General features: G+C 30.7%; 1 long non-coding RNA gene across 2 annotated transcripts; it reads right to left on the bottom strand.

Moving 5' to 3' along the window:
• Positions 1–19833: 19833 nt before the first annotated feature.
• LOC111619752 lies at positions 19834–25458 on the bottom strand. 2 transcript variants are annotated; one of them, XR_002755813.1, is made up of 3 exons: positions 25328–25458; positions 21890–21980; positions 19834–20614 (listed from the first exon to the last, which is right to left on the bottom strand). It is a non-coding gene; the product is annotated as an uncharacterized LOC111619752 (long non-coding RNA). The 2 variants fall into 2 exon arrangements; XR_002755814.1 differs by having other exon boundaries at positions 25302–25353.
• Positions 25459–26533: the final 1075 nt, after the last annotated feature.

The following is a 26533-nucleotide window of genomic DNA, read 5'->3' as shown; positions in this document are numbered from 1 at the left end:
ATCATATTACTTTTGGGATACACATGTGACCTTATATTAATATTAAACTAAAAAACTCAGTGTTAGTTGAAGTTTCATATTGAGGAAAGATTATATATAAAATATTAGCATTTAGGGATTCTGTACATGATGTGATGATCACTCTTTAATTCCATCTTTCTTAAAGGATAAATTAATATATCATATCTTTTGACAGTATTCGAATTTTGATATTCTACAAAAACATAAGATAATTTGAATAGAGATAGCAATAAATTTTAAAGTAATTTCACAGACAAATAAAAATAATGTTATTTTATTATGTTATTTTTATTGTACCGGATCTTATCATGTAAATGTCATAAAAGTTTCTTTCTGAAATTTGAAATAATATAAGTGCTTTTAAGCACACTTATGCTTTATTTTCACCTATCCATATTATTAAATTAATATTCTCCTTAGACTCAACTATATCAGCGGTCTTTCTTTTCTTTTTTCATGTTTCATCTGACTTACCAGACGAAACATTGTTATATAAGCTACCGACAGGTATTTAAAACTGTACGAAGATAAACTAATATTCAACTATTCAAATACTATATTGTCTGTAATAATAGCATCAAAACAATTATTAAATTTTCAAGTGAAGTATATGAATTATTCATTTTGTTTTTTATTTCAAAATTACTGTATTTCTATAGAGACGATTCTTGCATTGTAAGACTGTTTATTTCGGAATTTATAGTTTAGAATGTCGTAGGGCCGTTAGATTTCGAGTGGAATAATTTCTTACAGTAGTCGAGTGTCCGGGAGCTCAAATTCCAGGATTGTTAATATAGTTACATTTATTTTTACATAGTTGCTAGATATTTAGCAACAGATATACCACAAATTACACGCTTTATCTGACCCAGTTTGGAATGTAATAAGATGTCCTCGGCGCCAGGTAAGTATTACTCCATCAATCGGCACGAATTTTAGACCCGGAAAAAGATGGGTGGGCAAGATATACGATGGCGTAACGCTGGTGTTTGCAGAGAAGTGACGAAAATATAAACACGTCGAGGTCTTTGGTCCACGACTCAACCCAGGCTCCACTGTATTAAGGGCGAAAAAACACAAATTTCATTATTTGAATGATTTCATCAATTTCATTACAACACGTCTTTACAAACCCATCTCCGTAACATTCACAATTGAATCATCATCTAGTTTGTTCGTTGCATCCAATCATTTACATATCAAGCTTCGTTACCGTAAACGACACCGCCACATAACACCAATACTGCTTCCCGAAATCCAATCCCTAGGTTCTCGTCCTGGAAAGTGGAAACGTCACTCGATGTTTGAGTGGATTGCTTATATCCAGTGTACCAGAACCCCTTTAACCGCCATTCAAAAAACATCGAGTGAAGTGACGTTTCCACACTAGAGTTGTCTTAGACCCTGTACACACTAGGCGTTTTTCAACGCGCGTTTTGCGAGCGCTTTTAAACGCGCGTTTTGCGAGCGCTTATAAGAACCAAGAGTTCTATGTAGCCGTACACACTCAAAAGCCAAGCGCGCGTTAAACGCGCGTTTTGCGAGCGCTTATAGATTTTTGTTAAAACGCGCGTTTTGCGAGCGCTTTACGGGCGCTTTGAGATATATGTGCTGCCATGTTACCGTACATGCGATCGCGCGTTTTGCGGGCGTCAGCCGAGCGCTTTGAGATATATGTGCTGAAATGGAGAACGATCATTTCGATACTGATCTATTTATTGATGAAATCTAAAAGAGACCAACCATCGTCAAAGGATTTTATAGATATTTTAAAAGAATTAAAAAACTTGAATTTATTTTGTCTTAGTTTTGGATACAACGTCGCAAACATTTCATGCGTCAGTCTATCTCGTAATATTGGGTGCACCCAAAATTCTCTTTGCCTCCGCCGTCGTCTTTTATAGCGACGATAGTGGAGCCACACACAAGCAATCACTTCCACATCCATTTCCAAACCGAGCCAGTGCGCACGCTCCGCTAAACGCTCGTCAAACGCCGAGCTAACGCGCGTTAGCTCGGCGTTTTACGAGCGTTTAACGCGCGTTGAAAAACGCCTAATGTGTACAGGGCCTTAATCTTCTCTGTGGAACTTTGTCAACAGAGATGTAAGGGATATTTACAAAATGCTAAAACTTTCTAAAGATGATTTTATTGAAAAGCACGGATGCTGTGTTTAAACTGTTTCATAGGGATGAAGGAATCATCTAAATATAAGTAAATTATAACTCTACAATGAAGCAATTAAAAACTTTGAGACATAAAAATCTCTCAAATATATAAATTAATAAAATAATTACAATTTATTATATTATTACGTGACCATACTTTCTTAAGTGCCCTCCAGTAGACGAATGGATAAAACAACCGAACACCAGTAATTAGTTTGTCGTGGGTTTGAGCATGACCAACGGTAGATAGGCGCTAAGTGTAAATAGAAACTGATTTGCAGAAATTCAATAAATATTTTGGAGTGGGATGTACGACATTATCTAAGTTAAAGTATGTAAACCTAACTGCCTAGTTTCTTAACAATTGATCGAACGGCCTAAGAATGTATACCGAACAAACAAACATACTCATTTATATATAAATTTTATATAACGCATTTTAAAAATTTTCTTCCTCTACTGTACATAATTTAAAAACTTTTAAAATATTAATTGGTCACTCGATATGATAATCCTTTACGTAAGATAAGGATAAGAAGTACGAAGTAATCTAATAATCTTAATCTTTGTACTTATTTTTTGCCCGGGCTTACCTGCAAGTAAAAATATATTTTCGTACCTTCAAAAATTATTGTAAAAATTTTTCGCTCAAATAACAATATAATTGTCTTAGTTATGTTCGACTCTTTAAAGCAAACTTTCTAGTTATAGAATTATTAACAATGCTTGTAAAAGATATTTTAAGCTGAAAAAAATATGAGAGAATTTTTTTATATAATCAGAGATGCAAAACTACTAAGCTCATCCAGAAAGTAAGTACCGTTTGGGTACTAAAAAAGATTTGCAATTGTTTTTCATTTGTATTTTATTACAGAAAAATCTACCTACCTTATACATACAGTACTACTTTTCGACATATTCACCATGCGAATTAAGGCATGTCATATCTTGGCACTAATTGCAACATACCCGCTTCGTAGAATTCGGCCTGAATCAGTTCTGGACGTTTACCTTGATCTCATCATCACTTGAAAAGTGGTGGCCAGCAAGAAATTTTTTGAGAAGAGAAAACAAATGGAAGTCGGATGGAGCTAGGTCCGGACTATAAGGAGGGTGACAGAATTGTTCCCAGCGAAATGAATCAAACAGCGTCGTCGTTACGTGTGTAGTATGCGGTCGCGCGTTGTCATGCACGAACACAATGCCGGAAGTCAGTAGTCACGCCTTTTGTTCTGTATCGCGCGCCGTAACTTCTTCAATGTCTCACAGTAAGCTGTAGCGTTGATTTTTGTGCCTCGTTCCATCCAGTGCACTAACAAAATTTCTTGACAGTCCCAAAACACGGTGCACATGATTTTTCTTGGAGAGAGATGGCTTTGCTTTCTTGAATTTCGGGGAAACCAGTAGTCCGCCATTCCAGTGACTGTCGTTTCATTTCAGCTGTCTCGTAACAAATCCACGTTTCATCGTCTGTGACAATCTTTTCAAAAATCATTTCCTTCTGTCGCATAACGCTGCAAAAATTCCAAAGCTGCTCCCGTGCATTTCCGTTTTTGAACGTCCGTTAGTGTTTTCGGTACCTATCGCGCGCACAATTTTTGGTAGTGCAAATGTTCAGTCACAATTTCGTGTAATAAAGATCGTGAAATGTTTTTAAAAAGCACTGACAAATCAGAAATCGTGAATCGCCTATTGGAACGAACTTGTTCGTCGATGCAGTGCACCAATTCTTCGGAGATCAACGACGGGCGTCCACTGCACTCCTCGTAGTGGATATTTTCCCTTCCTTCGTTATACATCCTAACCCACTTTCGCACCATACCTTCACTCATCGTATTCTCTCCGTTATTTGACGATAAATTTCACAAGGTCGAACATTTATTGCATTTAAAAACTTGATAACGGCTCTTATTTCACAGCTGGCGTGACGATCGTTTTAAACATGATTACCAACAAACAATGACTTCAAACGTTAACGTAATCAAAACAAAATGGCTACGATTATTCGTTCTGGAGTTATAGAATGTAACTAAGCATGCGCTGTCAAATGCGCGGGAGATATGCGCAAACGGTACTTACTTTCTGGATCAGCTTAGTATTATTGTATTCCAGTGTAAAGATGAAATTCAATTAGGAAATCCGAACAACAACAATCATTCAATTAATTTTAATTGAAGCGGAGCGTTAGCAAACTTATTCAATGGCTTAGGCTACAAAATTGTGTTCAATGCATCAGGCTACAAAAATGGAAAAGGACAAAATTAAACTGTCCTTTTCCATTAATTGAGATGCGGAATCCAAAGATGCGATAAAAAAATGAGGGTCTATCACTCCGTTTTCGAGATTTAAGGTCATTTCACGAGTGCGCGAGACAAAGCGATGTCGCACGAATCGCGCGACTATCGTGCGATGTTTCACGGTCGCTAGCACGTCTTGTATGGACTTATAGAGTTCGTTCTCAAAATTTAACGGATTGATTTTGATAAAACTTTGCCATTTTCCATTAATTGAGACGAGGCATCCAGAAATGTAATGTGGGTCCATTTAAATGTAAAAAATACAGCAACGAATCGCTTAATTTTTCCGGCAACATTTAAAATTCTGGTGGCGCTATGTTACGTATTTCATTTAAAAACTAAGCTTTTTGCCATTTTATAATAATTAAAAATGTAATTTCGAAGGTAGGGATGGTTTTATAAAAAAATCTTAAATGCAAATAACGAGTAAAATCGTCATTACGTCAGACCTCACTCGAGATATGACACATGACTACCCTTTATTTCTCCACCTCGTCGACTTTTTCAGGAAGGTTTGTGTATTAATAAGATTAAACCACCAAAATTTAATAGCGTAAAATTTCAGAAATTTTCGAAAGCACAGGAGTTATTAAGCTTCAAAGAGGGTGAACAACAATATCGTACCACACACAATTAACATCCATACATATAAAAAAAATCTCTGAATATTTTTGCATTTCTCGACAAAAATCTTGGGGGGGGTCATTTTTTGATCGATCGAAAATACTTTCCCTGTTATTTATAACAGAGCCAGGAAAGTAAAAATAGGATTCCATGACTTCGTTTTCGATATCTATATCTATATCTATACTACTATATAAAGAGACAACGTATTTTTCGTTTGTGACCACTAACCGTGAAAACTACTGAACTAATCGTTACCAAATTTTAACTGTAGCATCTTTATGACCCCCGGAATGTTTACCACTAATCAAATCTGCAGATTTTTTGTTAAACATTCATATAAATTAAAAGATATCATCTAGGGTTAAGGCTTTTATGTCCAACAGATGGCGCTACGAGTATGACGCTCTAAGTTTGCTTTTCTGTGAGGATGAACTAAAGCAGATCATCTTCTATCTATATAAATAAAAATGTAATGTTCGTTTGTTCCTACCAATTCCTTTGAAATTTTCACACAATTCGAATACGCACGTGTTTTTATATAATATACATGTCGAAATTCCCCCCACTGGGGGGAGATGAACAGGATTAAGGGTTACGGTAAAGAACTCTGCTTCTATTTCTACTATTTTAGATGCGGTTTTTTGCGTTTTTGATTGCGTTTTAATAGGGTATGTCAACAGAATATATACTAAAAAGGGATTTTTCAATATTCCCCCCGTAGGGGAGAGAGACAGGATTAAGGCTTACCTTGAAGAACTTGGCTTCTATTATACTATTTTAGATGCGGGTTTTTGCGTTTTTCATTGCGTTTTAATAGGGTACGCCGAGAGAATGTACACTAAGAAGAAATTTTTCGAAAAATTTCCCCCCACACGGGGGAAGTGTTATACATTTATAATAGATACATTTTGAGCCACAACAACGCGTGGCGGGGTCTGCTAGTACAGTACAAAAGTATTACAGTGACAATGTCCTGCTACGAGCGCACCTAACGAAATTTAGGCTTAGGGGTAAAAAATAAAAACAGTATTAAGTGTGTCTATCGGAAAATAGGCGCGAAAAACAAACAAAAAACAAAATAGTCATCGATTGCTTTTGTTCTTGGATCGTTTCTCCGTACCTGGTCAGTGCAAGGATCGTGTCTCCCGTGGCCTGCAAATGCGAGGACAGCCTTTTTAGTGCTAGCTAGAACAAAGTTCGTCTGTACGCGTCCGTCAGGTACTGTATAAGAATCGCCTCTTCCTAACAGGAAGGAAAGAAGCGATCCCTGCCTAACAGGTGCAGGGATCGCTTCTTTCCTTCTGGCTCTGCTTCAATTCTTTCGCGATGCCACAAAGTCGCGCAGTGTCCTAGTTGGTTTAATAAAATCTCAGAGAGCATTCCAACTGTGGTGTGATAAGTCCTTAAAATTGACAACTGGATGCCAAGCAGTCAAGGTGGCAACCTACCACCGTGACTGCTCTTAGTGTCCACAGGGCAGAAAGAGGTCCTCTTAGTGCCCACAGGGCAGAAAGAGTTTAAACAAAAAAAAAAACCAAAAAAAAAGTCCTTAAAATTTATAGCAAATTACATATAGCTGTTTAGAATATTTGTTCAATTAGTCTGCTGATTTTAATTTTTGTAAATTAAAAATTTCAAAATTTCATTCATATTTTAGAAATATTTATTTTTAGAACTACATCTCAAACATTTTAAAATGTTGACAAACAATTAATACTATTCCATTTTATAATACAGTGTACCCTGGATAATCTGAACAATGAAGAAATGGAAACAAAAGGACTACAGATAATGTTTTAATCATTTAAATAATAATAATTCTATTCCTTCCTGAAATTTTTAACAAACTTTAATAAGTTCCAAGAGGTTATTGCTGTACTTAATACATAATATATATTTAAAAGTTTTTATATCATATTTGGCACACATTTTATATTAAAATGTATAGTACATATTAATATTACAAATTCATCATGTTTTTAAAAAATAATCTGCTATTACTTTTGCTTATGGCAAGAACAGGAACAAACTTCATTGTAATTAATGTAGGTTTAGATCAGTGAGAGTGCAAATGTAATTGTAAACATTTTCAATAGTATTAAACTTTTTGGAATGTTACCAGAGAAATATACATACAAACTGGATTACTTTAAAAATGCAGAAAAAATTTTCTATGAGTAAATTTTACAATCTTTGTTTTTAATTAATAAATTATAATGCAGAAAGTTTGTGCAATTAATAAAGTGATTAATATATATTTAGACAATTATTTAAATTAAAAAATTTTAATAATAATAATAATAATAATAATAATAATGGTGTTACAATAGAAATTATAATTTCTAAATAATGAATAAAACTTCAATTTGTTAAAATTAATAAACTTAAAAATCTGTTTTAATAGAGCTCACTAAAATACCCAGAGAATATTCATTGAAGTTCACTAAATTTATTAATTAACAACTTATATTATTCTAAAATCTTATATCTGAATATCTTTGGTTCTATTCTGATATTATGAAATAATTATTTTCTTAATCCTTCCAGCTTCATTAATTATCTGACATATTCAGATTTATTCAACTAAATGTGCAAAGTATGCAACCACTTTTTACAGAAACATATAGCAGCATTTAGAATGAAGACTTTAAAAAAATTAAGTATCTATAAAATCAACATCTTACAAGCATATAGTTTAATATTGGCAAGCATTTTTGGTCTAGCTGATCAAGAATATATACAGCACTTTTATATTCTGATCTAATATGAGTCTTGAAGATGGTCTAAATTACATTGAAAATGTTTTTCAATACTAAACTTATATGATGGTAATAAAGTCTGATTTTATATATATTTTGATCTTCAACTGGTAACTTTAAATACTTTTTAAAATAATGAAAAGTTTTCATTAAAATTACTGATTCATTCAAGAAATAAAAAAATAGATAAGCCAAATATTTACATAAAATTAAGAGGAAAATCATCATTATTATTATTTTTCAGGAAAGATTTCTTCATTTTCTTTAGTGTAAACATTTTCAGCAGAATGTCTCTCTAGTCCTTCCTAAAACTATTACTGGAATTGCTGTTGCTGTTGCTGATGCTGTTGATGCTGCTGATGATGGTTATGTAAATGGAGAAGAAAATTTAGAACATTTAGAAGGTAAACAGTAATTAATAAAATCAAGAAGAATATGATGATTTGCCCATGCATTACTATCAACTTATTCTGTATTTTGATAAAAGAAATATTCAATCCTAAAAGTATAAAAAGATTTGTTAGTGTATATAAAAAGTAAGTCACAAGAAAATATAGTTCTTAAATTAATTTGGAAAATGCAAATCTAAATTAATATGCACATTACTGCATTTACATCTCTGAAAGGATATATTAAGAATAATAAAACTTTGGAAATTAATTGAAATAACTTTTAGTTATTATTATGATTATTTGTTAATAAAGAATGAAATTTAATTTTAAAACTTAGAGTTAACAATTATTTATACATACAAATAAATGTTAATATTAAAGATTTCATATTTTAAGCAAGTAATGAAACTGGTATTTAAATAATTATAAGAATAGCAAAATTAATTGCAATACTACATAACAGATTTATAAGATAATTTTTTTGTTGATATGTATTGCATGGCTTTATTTCTATTCTAGTTTCTTCTCTAACATTTTTAAAGTTTCTTTACAATAGAGAAAATGATTCAATTACTTCCTTCTGTTGGAATGAATTTCAAGATAATATAAAAAAAAAAATTAATTGGGACAACTCAATCTAAATTATCAAATAAATAGAGGAAATCTAACAGAACAATAAATTTGATTTATAAACATAAATGTTTGAAAACTAAAATTTAAATGATCATTAAAAATTATCATTATCAGTAATGCATCTTCCAAGTGACACATTAATATGGTGTATATTAACTAAAAAAATTATATACATATAAACTGTAAATATATAAAATCAAACAAAAAAAATGTAACACAATAAATCTTGTGCAAGTGGAGTAATACAAATTTCAGTTTATTTTTGCATTGAATCCTTTAGAAATGGAAGGAAACAAAAGAAAATTAAAATGTCTAAAACAACTGATTAGTTTGTCTGTTTTCTTTTACAATCTTATTTAAATATCATCAACATTTCTGTGAGGTTCCAACTGCTGGTTCCAAATTTCCAAAATTTGTATTAATCATGTAAAATTTTAGAATTTCTAAAGCAAAAGGAAAACTAAAATGAAACTTATGTAAGAGAAATGTTCTGTTATGAAAACAAATGCAACGCAATGGTAAACAAGTGTTCCATATGTGACTCCTATATGTGTTAGGAATTAGAATAGTGTCAAACCAGAGAGAAAGAACTTTGGCACTAGAGCTTTTGAACAATAGATTGAAGTAAAGTAAAATGCAGAAGAAGAAAAGGAATTGGCTGCCAGAGGATATGTCAGATCATTAGAATTCTGAGGTGTCAAGAGAAAGGAAATACAGGTTAAATATGAGCTCATCAACATCTCCTGGTAAGAGTCAAAGGTGTTGGGTAGACTTGCCGAAACGGCCTTTTTTGTGACCTGAACTGATCTCAGTTTTCACCTGGAGACAGGGGAGAGACCAATCGGGAAGCAAGACAAGGAACGTTGGACCAATGGGAAAGGGAGATTGGGAGAGAAAAAACTAAAAATCCCAAATTTCAAGGTCGGGGACACACATCCTCCAGATTGTGTAAGTTACCTGGACCTTGTGTTGCTGTGTCTGTCTAAGTGAAATCGAAATCACTAAATTTCCTCTCCTACTTTGCCATCCTCCCTAACCATCAACTTGGAAGTTCAGCAAACCACCTGCCTAACATCACTATAATACTGCTTGGGACTGTTGTCATCTGTCTTCACCGTCCCCCAGAAAAGATCCTTAAACTGGACGACATATGCTTGGACTATTTACACCATTGCCCAAAAGGAATCTTTCTGTAAATTCTGTAAGCACCCTTTTGTCTTAATAAATGGGTTGATTGTAAAGGCATGAGTCAGTTTTGTCTCCATGACCACCACCCACATATGGAAAAGACCTTAGACAATTCCTGGTGCAGAGTTAATAGATTCCCCTAAAAGTTGGCAACCACAACTTTCTTCTGTATTCATGTGAGATTTTGTATTATGCCAATCATTGTTATAAAAAAGAAAAGAAAATTTTGTAGAATATTGAGTATTAAAAAACAAGCTCAATCCTCACAATACACTTGTTAGTTACATAACTATGCAAGTATATTGTGTATACTTGCAAAGTTCCAGTGAAAGTGAATCAGCCAAGCATATGAATTTTGTGCATTGAATTTCCATTTGACAGTACTACAGACCAGAAATGATGCATCATACTATATAATCAGTACACTACATATTTGCCCTCCAATACTTTGCATACAATCTCCTATGGCACATGACATAAAATACTATATAATAAAATTAATGCAGATCAACAAATTTGTTAAGGTAAAAGTTCTTGAAGCCCTGGAGGCAGAAAACATTGACTTTGTAATCAAAGATGACAATCAAATTAATGTTCTTAAGGTGTGCCCATCAAAAATTTTTGGGCTCATCTCAAGTCACTGATGTAAGAAAAAAGCTGGAGAGCTAAAAAAGTCAAGCAACTAATCACTAGGAGCCATTATTGTCTGAAGAAAGATTTGGATCATACATAATGCTTAGTGCTCTTGGTCAAGACAAGGATTGAGTAATGTGCTGTGAGGATATAATTGAAACTTTGTAAATAATTTATATTAAAACAGCTGTTTTGTTCTTTCAAATAGTATATCACTCATTTAAATTAATATTTCTTTTACATGGAAATTTAAATAAAGTTGTAACAAATTTCAGTGGATGCTTAATATATAAAATATTTGATTAGTTCCTGGAATTTTTCCTGGAATCTTTTGTGGCAAAAGTTCTAGATATTATTTACAGTACATGACTTCTAATTTACATATATACTAACAATTTTTCAATATTGCTTATGCTTATTATTATATTTGAGAACTATTTTTGTTATTATTATATAATTAATACCAAATATAATATTATGTAATAGAACAATTGATTTTATTTACTTATTATTATTATTATGTTGGGTTTAGTGGGTTATACTTGGTACGCACCAGTGGCTGTGTACTATGCCGGACCAGAGTCAAGGCATAGCAACCAAAACAAAACTAAAATTAAATAAGTATAGCAGTGTCTGTATTCAGGAATTTCCTAACAATACGGCATGTATTCAATATAGTGGCTTTCTGTAGTGTGATGTATGTATTTCTATTCAATTGTAATGTTCCCAGGCTTTTGTGTAGCGTGTGTGGTATCACACCTGTACAGGAGAAAACGACAGGTATAATAAGCACCCTATCCATCCTCCACAGATGCCTTATTTCCTGGGCGAGTTCTGTATACTTGCTAATTTTTTCAGTGCATGTGTTTTGTACATTGTGAGTGTTTGGAATGGCTATGTCTATAATGTATGTGATTTTATTGTGTTTGTCAATGAGTGTGATGTCTGGTCTGTTGTGGTAAATTGTTTTATCTGTGATTATGGCTCTGTCGTAGTACATTTTGTGCGTGTTGTTTTCCAATACTGTCTGTGGAATATACTTGTAGTATGGTTCGTGGATGTCTGCCAATTTGTGTTTCTTTGCAAGCTCTTGGTGTATTATATTTGCTACTTGATTGTGTCTATGTAAGTAATCTGTCTGTGCCAAGAGCTTGCAACCAGAAGTGATGTGTTGTATAGTTTCTGGCATGATGTGACATTTTCTGCATGTGTCATTTGTGAGTGTTGTATCTTTGAGTATGTGTTTTCTGTAGTTTTTAGTATTTATGACCTGATCCTGTATGGCAATCATGAATCCTTCCGTCTCCCCAAAGAGGCATCCCCGATCTAACCAGCTGTTTGACGCAGTTTTGTCAACAAAATCCTGGGCCAGGTCGTAAGGATGCCTGCCATGGAGAGCCTTTTGAGCCCATGATTGCTTAATGTTGTCTATGCTTTTTATATGTTGTGTCATGTCTGTATGTTGTGAGTGTAAGTTTAATGGTGTGTTATTTGAGTCTGCTAGAGTTACTGCTTTATGTAACTGTGATGTTTCTTGTTTCTTGTAGAAAAACTCTCGCAGTGACTGTATTTGTTTGTAGTGAAGGTTAACTATGTCAATCAGGCCACGTCCGCCTTCTTTACGTGGAAGGGTTAATCTTTCTGTGGCGGATTTAGGATGATGTTGTTTATGCTTAGTAAGTGTTGTTCTTGTTTTCCTTTGGAGTTGCTCGAGATCTGTGTGAGTCCAATGTATAACTCCAAAAGAGTATGTGAGTACTGGGATGACATATGTGTTTATTGCTTTAACTGTGTGTTTTGCATTTAACTGTGTTTTGATAATGGTATTTAACCTACTTTGGTATTCTTTAATTAATCTTTGCTTTATTTGTGTATGTTCTGTTAGTTTGGCCTGTTGGAATCTTAAATACTCGTAGAACTCGCCCTCTTCCATGGATTCAATAATGTCTCCATTTCCAAGTGCAAAATCTTCTTTCTTCAGGATTCCTTTTTCTATGTGAAGTTTTTTGCATTTGTCTAAGCCAAACTCCATTTGTATGTCTTTGGTGCATGAATGTGTGATTTGTAGGAGTTGATGTAGTTGTTTCTGTGTGGATGCATAAAGTTTTATGTTGTCCATGTACATGAGATGTGACAGTGTAAACTGTGTTTATTATTATTACTATTATTATTATTATTATATGTACATAGAACTAATAATTGTTTTATTTTTTTTATTTATATCACGTTTAAAAATTTTTGGATTTTACTATTCAAATATTGTAGTTAGTTTAAAAATTGAAAAACTAGTTTAAAAAAATATTAACATTAGATCTAATCAGAGATACCTCTTACATTTATTAATTATATTAATTTATGTATAAGCAAATTCCAATTCCTTCTTGCATTCTAATGACATTTCCATTATCCAGCCTTTCTACTATATCTGCAAAATCAAAAACAATTCTAAATTTTAAAATCTCAATAAATTAACTGTTATTATATTGTTATTAAATTAACTAATATAAACTAAACTAGACTCTCTTCCAAGTCTTAATTATTACAAACAATAACAGTTTTAATTTATAGATTAATGTAATCATTAATAGCCAATCAACAAACTAATTATATTTTTTGGCTATAAAAAATATGATGTATTACAATAAATTGGTTTTTATAACAGATTGGAATCGCACCTAAAACTGCAGACATTTTGTAAAATAAATATATAAGATGTAAGCTGGATAAATATTAAATTAATATTAGATAAATTTGTTTATAGAAAAAATGCACTGATTTAAGTACAGTGATATCTCAGTTTTCATCGATAATTGGTCTGAAAACAATCGGCAAAATCCGAAAACCAAGGCAATTATTTCCATATGAATTAATATAAATCCAATTAACTCATTCTAGACACTCCAAAATAATACCAAAAACACATTTTATAAAGAATAAATATTGTGTTTAATAATCAAAACAATAAGAAATTAGTCTTTTATATTCATTTTATATTAATGTAAAGAGTAAATGAACATTTAACATAACATTTGAAAGAATGTTGGCTCTGTTTGTTAAGTTATGGCAACACAACACTTGGGCTTTCCAGGAGGTCTTTTAACCACTCTGCAGTGATCAACGGATATACCCATCAAGGGTGATCACATGGCATTGGAGAACGACATTGATATCCACAAAAAACTTTTAGGCAAAAATTTCCGTGAAAAAAATTCACATAAAAGGAATTATGTGACAATAAAAATATTTTTTCTTCACTAGATGTAACTGTTTAAAAAAACTTTTTCCAAATGGAAACAAGAAAAACGCCTGGGAAAATTCTTTAAAAATTTTCCACGTTTATTCTCCACTACATTGTGATAGTGCTGTATCTGACTAACCCTCTCTACAAAGGTTAAGAGTAGCTGGCCCCTTCAGGCATTACAGACTTGGAGAAAACCCAGCAAACTCCACATGGCCAGCCCTTCCTGAGGCATGAACCCACGACCAAACTCCCAGTGTTCAGGGAATGGAACGCTTGGTCACTGGTGCCCGGCTGGCTCTGGGCTCTGGCTTTAATCCCATGATGGAGCTAAAAGGAAAAGAAAGCAATGGTATTGTTTGGCTAGATGTGCAGGGTAATGCTCACACAATGAGAAACAACACCACACTCAGCAGGAAAATGCATACGTTGCCCTATGTATTCCCAAAATTATCAGGAAGTCACAGGATTTTTTCGCAAAAAAATCGACAAAAACTGAAGTAAATGAAAACCAAGGTATTACTGTATTTGCAAAACACAAAATTAACACACATTCTAGCAAAGTGAAGAATAAAAGTTATAAATTATTGATGATGTATAAAAAGCAAATTTACCATACAATTCAATAACTTGTTAAATTTTTAGGAAAAAAACTATGACTTTAATTACATCAGCTAAGACAAGACCATCCCAAATCTTATCTTTTCATTTAATTATTCATTTAATGAAGAAAAAATTTCTAATCTAAAAGTTGATATACAATGAATTGCCTTTAGACTTAAATGAAGAAATGAATAAATTAATTTCTTTCACATAAAATTTGCAAAGTATTGCAACTGCCTGAAGCAAGCATGAGAATGGTACTTGTGCAGTTGTATTCTTATAAAATATTGTGCCAAATTTATTTTTGTTTCAAAATATTTTAATGGTTCAGATTATGTATAATAATAATTATAAATTACTAATGAATTTTCCCTAAAGGGAGATGTTAGGTGCCATCTCGTAATAAATTTAATAATTAAAAATTTAATTAAATAATTTTAGATTAAACTGGAAGAAAATACAGCAAATTGAAGGTGTGTTATTGCAACATATCTGGTGTTGTTAAGATGTTTATATCAGATTATGTATTGTATGAAATCATCAACACAGTGAAATATGAAAATAGCAGAAAAAAAAAGTACATCAATAAAACAAATTTTCATCTTAATTGACTAATTTATCATTGATAAAAATTTCAGCTGATTGAAGGCACAAATACAAGTTCACACACAATATGTCAAATAAGGGACTTTTAACTATTTGAAGGTTTTACTTAAAGCATTTATGTCACTGCCTATCTATTGAAGTACTCCTATATACAGGTGTCATTTTTTTTGAATTTTTTAAAAATAATAATAANTAAATTAAAAATTTCAAAATTTCATTCATATTTTAGAAATATTTATTTTTAGAACTACATCTCAAACATTTTAAAATGTTGACAAACAATTAATACTATTCCATTTTATAATACAGTGTACCCTGGATAATCTGAACAATGAAGAAATGGAAACAAAAGGACTACAGATAATGTTTTAATCATTTAAATAATAATAATTCTATTCCTTCCTGAAATTTTTAACAAACTTTAATAAGTTCCAAGAGGTTATTGCTGTACTTAATACATAATATATATTTAAAAGTTTTTATATCATATTTGGCACACATTTTATATTAAAATGTATAGTACATATTAATATTACAAATTCATCATGTTTTTAAAAAATAATCTGCTATTACTTTTGCTTATGGCAAGAACAGGAACAAACTTCATTGTGATTAATGTAGGTTTAGATCAGTGAGAGTGCAAATGTAATTGTAAACATTTTCAATAGTATTAAACTTTTTGGAATGTTACCAGAGAAATATACATACAAACTGGATTACTTTAAAAATGCAGAAAAAATTTTCTATGAGTAAATTTTACAATCTTTGTTTTTAATTAATAAATTATAGTTATTCCTACTTTNTTGAAGGTTTTACTTAAAGCATTTATGTCACTGCCTATCTATTGAAGTACTCCTATATACAGGTGTCATTTTTTTTGAATTTTTTAAAAATAATAATAAGCATAATTACTTAAATCCAGTAAATATTTTATCATAATATTAATTTTTTGTCAGACAGATACTGTTAACGCATTACAATAACAAAAGTTTTATTATTATTGCATTACATTAAGGAAAAATAAAAAGTAAGTTATTAATTGATCAGTTTTTACACAAATGTATCAAAAGTAGTTTAAATAAATCTGGGCAACACAGATAATACATAACACTCAAAAAAAATTCATAACAATACCCATACACAGGATCGCTTCAAATAACTTTGCCTAAAAACGGCACCAATGTACTTATATTTCTATAAACTTTGCAATGCTTTTTAATATCCCCTCCAATTTGACGCCCGAGAGAGTCGCCTCTCCGTCTCCTCTATCAGTACAACTCCGCTCATACATAAAAACAGTAAACCTATATCATAAACTTTCCTGAAATATAATAAAAACTGATAGAAGCTATTACAAAAATACAATGGAAAATGATTCAGAATAGATTCCTAAGAATTTCCATTAAGAAAGAATTGTCAGTTTAATCTTTATCTGACATTTTTTCTTAATAGTGAGGTTGTGGCTGAAGTTTTCAACTCTACGTAAACGTAAACATCAAATGTCGAATGCTGCTATTTTGTAAGCGGTGCTCAACATTCACATTTTAGAGATGAAAACTTCGGCCACAACCTCGCTAATGGAAATTTGAGTTTTTCTTTCTTTAAGGACTTGATTGTAAAAAAAAAATGTTCTCTATACTTTTGTATTTAGTATTTTCTTCTTTTTTAAAATTCAATTTCTACAAATTATATGAATTAAATCTCTGAACAAATTCTGTTAATGTATTTTACTAAATTGCACGAATCTGATTTCTTTTTGTTAATTGTAACAGTCTTATGAAGGTTTTGAAGAGAAATGATTTTATATAATAAAATAAATCATTGTAAATTAAAGAAAACCTGGAATTTTTCTTGCATATTAATTAAGTGAATATTTGATTAAAACTTTAAAAATGAAAATAATAATAATTTTACTAAAAAATTAAGTACAAAATNATCTAAATTAATATGCACATTACTGCATTTACATCTCTGAAAGGATATATTAAGAATAATAAAACTTTGGAAATTAATTGAAATAACTTTTAGTTATTATTATGATTATTTGTTAATAAAGAATGAAATTTAATTTTAAAACTTAGAGTTAACAATTATTTATACATACAAATAAATGTTAATATTAAAGATTTCATATTTTAAGCAAGTAATGAAACTGGTATTTAAATAATTATAAGAATAGCAAAATTAATTGCAATACTACATAACAGATTTATAAGATAATTTTTTTGTTGATATGTATTGCATGGCTTTATTTCTATTCTAGTTTCTTCTCTAACATTTTTAAAGTTTCTTTACAATAGAGAAAATGATTCAATTACTTCCTTCTGTTGGAATGAATTTCAAGATAATATAAAAAAAAAAATTAATTGGGACAACTCAATCTAAATTATCAAATAAATAGAGGAAATCTAACAGAACAATAAATTTGATTTATAAACATAAATGTTTGAAAACTAAAATTTAAATGATCATTAAAAATTATCATTATCAGTAATGCATCTTTCAAGTGACACATTAATATGGTGTATATTAACTAAAAAAATTATATACATATAAACTGTAAATATATAAAATCAAACAAAAAAAATGTAACACAATAAATCTTGTGCAAGTGGAGTAATACAAATTTCAGTTTATTTTTGCATTGAATCCTTTAGAAATGGAAGGAAACAAAAGAAAATTAAAATGTCTAAAACAACTGATTAGTTTGTCTGTTTTCTTTTACAATCTTATTTAAATATCATCAACATTTCTGTGAGGTTCCAACTGCTGGTTCCAAATTTCCAAAATTTGTATTAATCATGTAAAATTTTAGAATTTCTAAAGCAAAAGGAAAACTAAAATGAAACTTATGTAAGAGAAATGTTCTGTTATGAAAACAAATGCAACGCAATGGTAAACAAGTGTTCCATATGTGACTCCTATATGTGTTAGGAATTAGAATAGTGTCAAACCAGAGAGAAAGAACTTTGGCACTAGAGCTTTTGAACAATAGATTGAAGTAAAGTAAAATGGAGAAGAAGAAAAGGAATTGGCTGCCAGAGGATATGTCAGATCATTAGAATTCTGAGGTGTCAAGAGAAAGGAAATACAGGTTAAATATGAGCTCATCAACATCTCCTGGTAAGAGTCAAAGGTGTTGGGTAGACTTGCCGAAACGGCCTTTTTTGTGACCTGAACTGATCTCAGTTTTCACCTGGAGACAGGGGAGAGACCAATCGGGAAGCAAGACAAGGAACGTTGGACCAATGGGAAAGGGAGATTGGGAGAGAAAAAACTAAAAATCCCAAATTTCAAGGTCGGGGACACACATCCTCCAGATTGTGTAAGTTACCTGGACCTTGTGTTGCTGTGTCTGTCTAAGTGAAATCGAAATCACTAAATTTCCTCTCCTACTTTGCCATCCTCCCTAACCATCAACTTGGAAGTTCAGCAAACCACCTGCCTAACATCACTATAATACTGCTTGGGACTGTTGTCATCTGTCTTCACCGTCCCCCAGAAAAGATCCTTAAACTGGACGACATATGCTTGGACTATTTACACCATTGCCCAAAAGGAATCTTTCTGTAAATTCTGTAAGCACCCTTTTGTCTTAATAAATGGGTTGATTGTAAAGGCATGAGTCAGTTTTGTCTCCATGACCACCACCCACATATGGAAAAGACCTTAGACAATTCCTGGTGCAGAGTTAATAGATTCCCCTAAAAGTTGGCAACCACAACTTTCTTCTGTATTCATGTGAGATTTTGTATTATGCCAATCATTGTTATAAAAAAGAAAAGAAAATTTTGTAGAATATTGAGTATTAAAAAACAAGCTCAATCCTCACAATACACTTGTTAGTTACATAACTATGCAAGTATATTGTGTATACTTGCAAAGTTCCAGTGAAAGTGAATCAGCCAAGCATATGAATTTTGTGCATTGAATTTCCATTTGACAGTACTACAGACCAGAAATGATGCATCATACTATATAATCAGTACACTACATATTTGCCCTCCAATACTTTGCATACAATCTCCTATGGCACATGACATAAAATACTATATAATAAAATTAATGCAGATCAACAAATTTGTTAAGGTGAAAGTTCTTGAAGCCCTGGAGGCAGAAAACATTGACTTTGTAATCAAAGATGACAATCAAATTAATGTTCTTAAGGTGTGCCCATCAAAAATTTTTGGGCTCATCTCAAGTCACTGATGTAAGAAAAAAGCTGGAGAGCTAAAAAAGTCAAGCAACTAATCACTAGGAGCCATTATTGTCTGAAGAAAGATTTGGATCATACATAATGCTTAGTGCTCTTGGTCAAGACAAGGATTGAGTAATGTGCTGTGAGGATATAATTGAAACTTTGTAAATAATTTATATTAAAACAGCTGTTTTGTTCTTTCAAATAGTATATCACTCATTTAAATTAATATTTCTTTTACATGGAAATTTAAATAAAGTTGTAACAAATTTCAGTGGATGCTTAATATATAAAATATTTGATTAGTTCCTGGAATTTTTCCTGGAATCTTTTGTGGCAAAAGTTCTAGATATTATTTACAGTACATGACTTCTAATTTACATATATACTAACAATTTTTCAATATTGCTTATGCTTATTATTATATTTGAGAACTATTTTTGTTATTATTATATAATTAATACTAAAATCTTATAAATATCTGAATATCTTTGGTTCTATTCTGATATTATGAAATAATTATTTTCTTAATCCTTCCAGCTTCATTAATTATCTGACATATTCAGATTTATTCAACTAAATGTGCAAAGTATGCAACCACTTTTTACAGAAACATATAGCAGCATTTAGAATGAAGACTTTAAAAAAATTAAATATCTATAAAATCAACATCTTACAAGCATATAGTTTAATATTGGCAAGCATTTTTGGTCTAGCTGATCAAGAATATATACAGCACTTTTATATTCTGATCTAATATGAGTCTTGAAGATGGTCTAAATTACATTGAAAATGTTTTTCAATACTAAACTTATATGATGGTAATAAAGTCTGATTTTATATATATTTTGATCTTCAACTGGTAACTTTAAATACTTTTTAAAATAATGAAAAGTTTTCATTAAAATTACTGATTCATTCAAGAAATAAAAAAATAGATAAGCCAAATATTTACATAAAATTAAGAGGAAAATCATCATTATTATTATTTTTCAGGAAAGATTTCTTCATTTTCTTTAGTGTAAACATTTTCAGCAGAATGTCTCTCTAGTCCTTCCTAAAACTATTACTGGAATTGCTGTTGCTGTTGCTGATGCTGTTGATGCTGCTGATGATGGTTATGTAAATGGAGAAGAAAATTTAGAACATTTAGAAGGTAAACAGTAATTAATAAAATCAAGAAGAATATGATGATTTGCCCATGCATTACTATCAACTTATTCTGTATTTTGATAAAAGAAATATTCAATCCTAAAAGTATAAAAAGATTTGTTAGTGTATATAAAAAGTAAGTCACAAGAAAATATAGTTCTTAAATTAATTTGGAAAATGCAAATCTAAATTAATATGCACATTACTGCATTTACATCTCTGAAAGGATATATTAAGAATAATAAAACTTTGGAAATTAATTGAAATAACTTTTAGTTATTATTATGATTATTTGTTAATAAAGAATGAAATTTAATTTTAAAACTTAGAGTTAACAATTATTTATACATACAAATAAATGTTAATATTAAAGATTTCATATTTTAAGCAAGTAATGAAACTGGTATTTAAATAATTATAAGAATAGCAAAATTAATTGCAATACTACATAACAGATTTATAAGATAATTTTTTTGTTGATATGTATTGCATGGCTTTATTTCTATTCTAGTTTCTTCTCTAACATTTTTAAAGTTTCTTTACAATAGAGAAAATGATTCAATTACTTCCTTCTGTTGGAATGAATTTCAAGATAATATAAAAAAAAAAATTAATTGGGACAACTCAATCTAAATTATCAAATAAATAGAGGAAATCTAACAGAACAATAAATTTGATTTATAAACATAAATGTTTGAAAACTAAAATTTAAATGATCATTAAAAATTATCATTATCAGTAATGCATCTTCCAAGTGACACATTAATATGGTGTATATTAACTAAAAAAATTATATACATATAAACTGTAAATATATAAAATCAAACANTGTGTGTTTTGCATTTAACTGTGTTTTGATAATGGTATTTAACCTACTTTGGTATTCTTTAATTAATCTTTGCTTTATTTGTGTATGTTCTGTTAGTTTGGCCTGTTGGAATCTTAAATACTCGTAGAACTCGCCCTCTTCCATGGATTCAATAATGTCTCCATTTCCAAGTGCAAAATCTTCTTTCTTCAGGATTCCTTTTTCTATGTGAAGTTTTTTGCATTTGTCTAAGCCAAACTCCATTTGTATGTCTTTGGTGCATGAATGTGTGATTTGTAGGAGTTGATGTAGTTGTTTCTGTGTGGATGCATAAAGTTTTATGTTGTCCATGTACATGAGATGTGACAGTGTAAACTGTGTTTATTATTATTACTATTATTATTATTATTATATGTACATAGAACTAATAATTGTTTTATTTTTTTTATTTATATCACGTTTAAAAATTTTTGGATTTTACTATTCAAATATTGTAGTTAGTTTAAAAATTGAAAAACTAGTTTAAAAAAATATTAACATTAGATCTAATCAGAGATACCTCTTACATTTATTAATTATATTAATTTATGTATAAGCAAATTCCAATTCCTTCTTGCATTCTAATGACATTTCCATTATCCAGCCTTTCTACTATATCTGCAAAATCAAAAACAATTCTAAATTTTAAAATCTCAATAAATTAACTGTTATTATATTGTTATTAAATTAACTAATATAAACTAAACTAGACTCTCTTCCAAGTCTTAATTATTACAAACAATAACAGTTTTAATTTATAGATTAATGTAATCATTAATAGCCAATCAACAAACTAATTATATTTTTTGGCTATAAAAAATATGATGTATTACAATAAATTGGTTTTTATAACAGATTGGAATCGCACCTAAAACTGCAGACATTTTGTAAAATAAATATATAAGATGTAAGCTGGATAAATATTAAATTAATATTAGATAAATTTGTTTATAGAAAAAATGCACTGATTTAAGTACAGTGATATCTCAGTTTTCATCGATAATTGGTCTGAAAACAATCGGCAAAATCCGAAAACCAAGGCAATTATTTCCATATGAATTAATATAAATCCAATTAACTCATTCTAGACACTCCAAAATAATACCAAAAACACATTTTATAAAGAATAAATATTGTGTTTAATAATCAAAACAATAAGAAATTAGTCTTTTATATTCATTTTATATTAATGTAAAGAGTAAATGAACATTTAACATAACATTTGAAAGAATGTTGGCTCTGTTTGTTAAGTTATGGCAACACAACACTTGGGCTTTCCAGGAGGTCTTTTAACCACTCTGCAGTGATCAACGGATATACCCATCAAGGGTGATCACATGGCATTGGAGAACGACATTGATATCCACAAAAAACTTTTAGGCAAAAATTTCCGTGAAAAAAATTCACATAAAAGGAATTATGTGACAATAAAAATATTTTTTCTTCACTAGATGTAACTGTTTAAAAAAACTTTTTCCAAATGGAAACAAGAAAAACGCCTGGGAAAATTCTTTAAAAATTTTCCACGTTTATTCTCCACTACATTGTGATAGTGCTGTATCTGACTAACCCTCTCTACAAAGGTTAAGAGTAGCTGGCCCCTTCAGGCATTACAGACTTGGAGAAAACCCAGCAAACTCCACATGGCCAGCCCTTCCTGAGGCATGAACCCACGACCAAACTCCCAGTGTTCAGGGAATGGAACGCTTGGTCACTGGTGCCCGGCTGGCTCTGGGCTCTGGCTTTAATCCCATGATGGAGCTAAAAGGAAAAGAAAGCAATGGTATTGTTTGACTAGATGTGCAGGGTAATGCTCACACAATGAGAAACAACACCACACTCAGCAGGAAAATGCATACGTTGCCCTATGTATTCCCAAAATTATCAGGAAGTCACAGGATTTTTTCGCAAAAAAATCGACAAAAACTGAAGTAAATGAAAACCAAGGTATTACTGTATTTGCAAAACACAAAATTAACACACATTCTAGCAAAGTGAAGAATAAAAGTTATAAATTATTGATGATGTATAAAAAGCAAATTTACCATACAATTCAATAACTTGTTAAATTTTTAGGAAAAAAACTATGACTTTAATTACATCAGCTAAGACAAGACCATCCCAAATCTTATCTTTTCATTTAATTATTCATTTAATGAAGAAAAAATTTCTAATCTAAAAGTTGATATACAATGAATTGCCTTTAGACTTAAATGAAGAAATGAATAAATTAATTTCTTTCACATAAAATTTGCAAAGTATTGCAACTGCCTGAAGCAAGCATGAGAATGGTACTTGTGCAGTTGTATTCTTATAAAATATTGTGCCAAATTTATTTTTGTTTCAAAATATTTTAATGGTTCAGATTATGTATAATAATAATTATAAATTACTAATGAATTTTCCCTAAAGGGAGATGTTAGGTGCCATCTCGTAATAAATTTAATAATTAAAAATTTAATTAAATAATTTTAGATTAAACTGGAAGAAAATACAGCAAATTGAAGGTGTGTTATTGCAACATATCTGGTGTTGTTAAGATGTTTATATCAGATTATGTATTGTATGAAATCATCAACACAGTGAAATATGAAAATAGCAGAAAAAAAAAGTACATCAATAAAACAAATTTTCATCTTAATTGACTAATTTATCATTGATAAAAATTTCAGCTGATTGAAGGCACAAATACAAGTTCACACACAATATGTCAAATAAGGGACTTTTAACTATTTGAAGGTTTTACTTAAAGCATTTATGTCACTGCCTATCTATTGAAGTACTCCTATATACAGGTGTCATTTTTTTTGAATTTTTTAAAAATAATAATAAGCATAATTACTTAAATCCAGTAAATATTTTATCATAATATTAATTTTTTGTCAGACAGATACTGTTAACGCATTACAATAACAAAAGTTTTATTATTATTGCATTACATTAAGGAAAAATAAAAAGTAAGTTATTAATTGATCAGTTTTTACACAAATGTATCAAAAGTAGTTTAAATAAATCTGGGCAACACAGATAATACATAACACTCAAAAAAAGTTCATAACAATACCCATACACAGGATCGCTTCAAATAACTTTGCCTAAAAACGGCACCAATGTACTTATATTTCTATAAACTTTGCAATGCTTTTTAATATCCCCTCCAATTTGACGCCCGAGAGAGTCGCCTCTCCGTCTCCTCTATCAGTACAACTCCGCTCATACATAAAAACAGTAAACCTATATCATAAACTTTCCTGAAATATAATAAAAACTGATAGAAGCTATTACAAAAATACAATGGAAAATGATTCAGAATAGATTCCTAAGAATTTCCATTAAGAAAGAATTGTCAGTTTAATCTTTATCTGACATTTTTTCTTAATAGTGAGGTTGTGGCTGAAGTTTTCAACTCTACGTAAACGTAAACATCAAATGTCGAATGCTGCTATTTGTAAGCGGTGCTCAACATTCACATTTTAGAGATGAAAACTTCGGCCACAACCTCGCTAATGGAAATTTGAGTTTTTCTTTCTTTAAGGACTTGATTGTAAAAAAAAAATGTTCTCTATACTTTTGTATTTAGTATTTTCTTCTTTTTTAAAATTCAATTTCTACAAATTATATGAATTAAATCTCTGAACAAATTCTGTTAATGTATTTTACTAAATTGCACGAATCTGATTTCTTTTTGTTAATTGTAACAGTCTTATGAAGGTTTTGAAGAGAAATGATTTTATATAATAAAATAAATCATTGTAAATTAAAGAAAACCTGGAATTTTTCTTGCATATTAATTAAGTGAATATTTGATTAAAACTTTAAAAATGAAAATAATAATAATTTTACTAAAAAATTAAGTACAAAATTAAATATTGAAATGTTATTTGTTAGATGGATAAATGAAAATTTCAATTTATATCGAGATTAACGATTTATATTTACTTTTGCAAAACTTTATTGAAACCTACCGGGCATTCTGCACAGACGAATTTACTGTCAATGCAGACGATTTGCATTAGCGCCCTCTTACGCGTAAAAGTCTTTTCTCAGTATTCTTATTTTTTTAAGTTATAATTTCGGAAAACCATAACTGATAATTTGCTTATCCTCCTCATTTTTCAGTTCCTTAGAAAGAAGAAAAAGTTATTAATTTTGAAATAATAGATGAAAGAATTAATCATACGGCCGGATGGACGAGCGGTCAAGGTGACAGTCTACTACCGTTTTGGGGATCGGGGATCGAATTCCATCCGGATACGTCGGGACCATAATGGGCTCGCTAAAAAAAGGCCCTCTTATTGTCCACAAGACGGAAAGAATTTAAAAAAGGATTTTTTTACTCTTTCCGCTATGTGGGCACTAAGAGGGCTCTTAAAGCAGTGAGGGACGGGGTCCGACATATCCAAACAGACCACCTCCCGAAAGGTTTTTGGGGATTCTTTGGCCCGTCCGGATTCCAGAGAGCGGTAGGCTTCCACCTTGACCGCTCGGCCATCCGACCTTAAAAAAAAAAGGGGGATTAAATCATTTCTTTAATAAAAGAAAAAAATGTTTAGTAAGTTAGATATCTATAATATTTTTTAAAAAATTTAATTGTAATATAATACTTTTTAAATATAATTACATGATATAATCCGAAATTATTTAAATAATATATATAGCGGCCGAATGGCCGAACGGTCAAGGTGGCAGCCTACCGCTCTAGGGGACCCGGGCTCGAATTTAAACGGGTGGAAAAATCCCCAGGAGTTTTTTCGGGGATGGTCCGTTCGGATATGTCGGGTCCCGCCCCTCTCCACCCGACAGTCCCATTGTGGGCCTGGCCGAACCCATAATGGGCTTGCATAAAAGAGGCCCTCTTAGTGCCCACAGGGAGGAAGAAGTTTTGAAAAATATAGATTTGTTAACATTAAAAAAATTTCACAAAATAGACACTTTCAAATTGTAAAAATGAAATATAATAACTTAATGTGATAACCAGGATGTAAGCTAAGTGTAGAGGAAATTCTAGATAAATAAATAAATATTAATTACTTTGTTAATATTAAAAGTAGTCTTTAATTCTGTTTGTGACTTTAAAAAATCTTAACTTTATCAGACTGTTCCTATTTAATAACCTTAATCCTGTCTTAATATCATGTGTCTTTATTTATAATTCTGAAAATTATTTAGAT

Source organism: Centruroides sculpturatus, unplaced genomic scaffold (genome assembly GCF_000671375.1).
Source record: "Centruroides sculpturatus isolate CEXI.00-Female unplaced genomic scaffold, Cexi_2.0 scaffold88, whole genome shotgun sequence".
NCBI lineage: Eukaryota > Metazoa > Arthropoda > Arachnida > Scorpiones > Buthidae > Centruroides > Centruroides sculpturatus.
The sequence above is the reverse complement of the archived record's forward strand: the minus strand, read 5'-3'. Positions and strand labels throughout refer to the sequence as shown.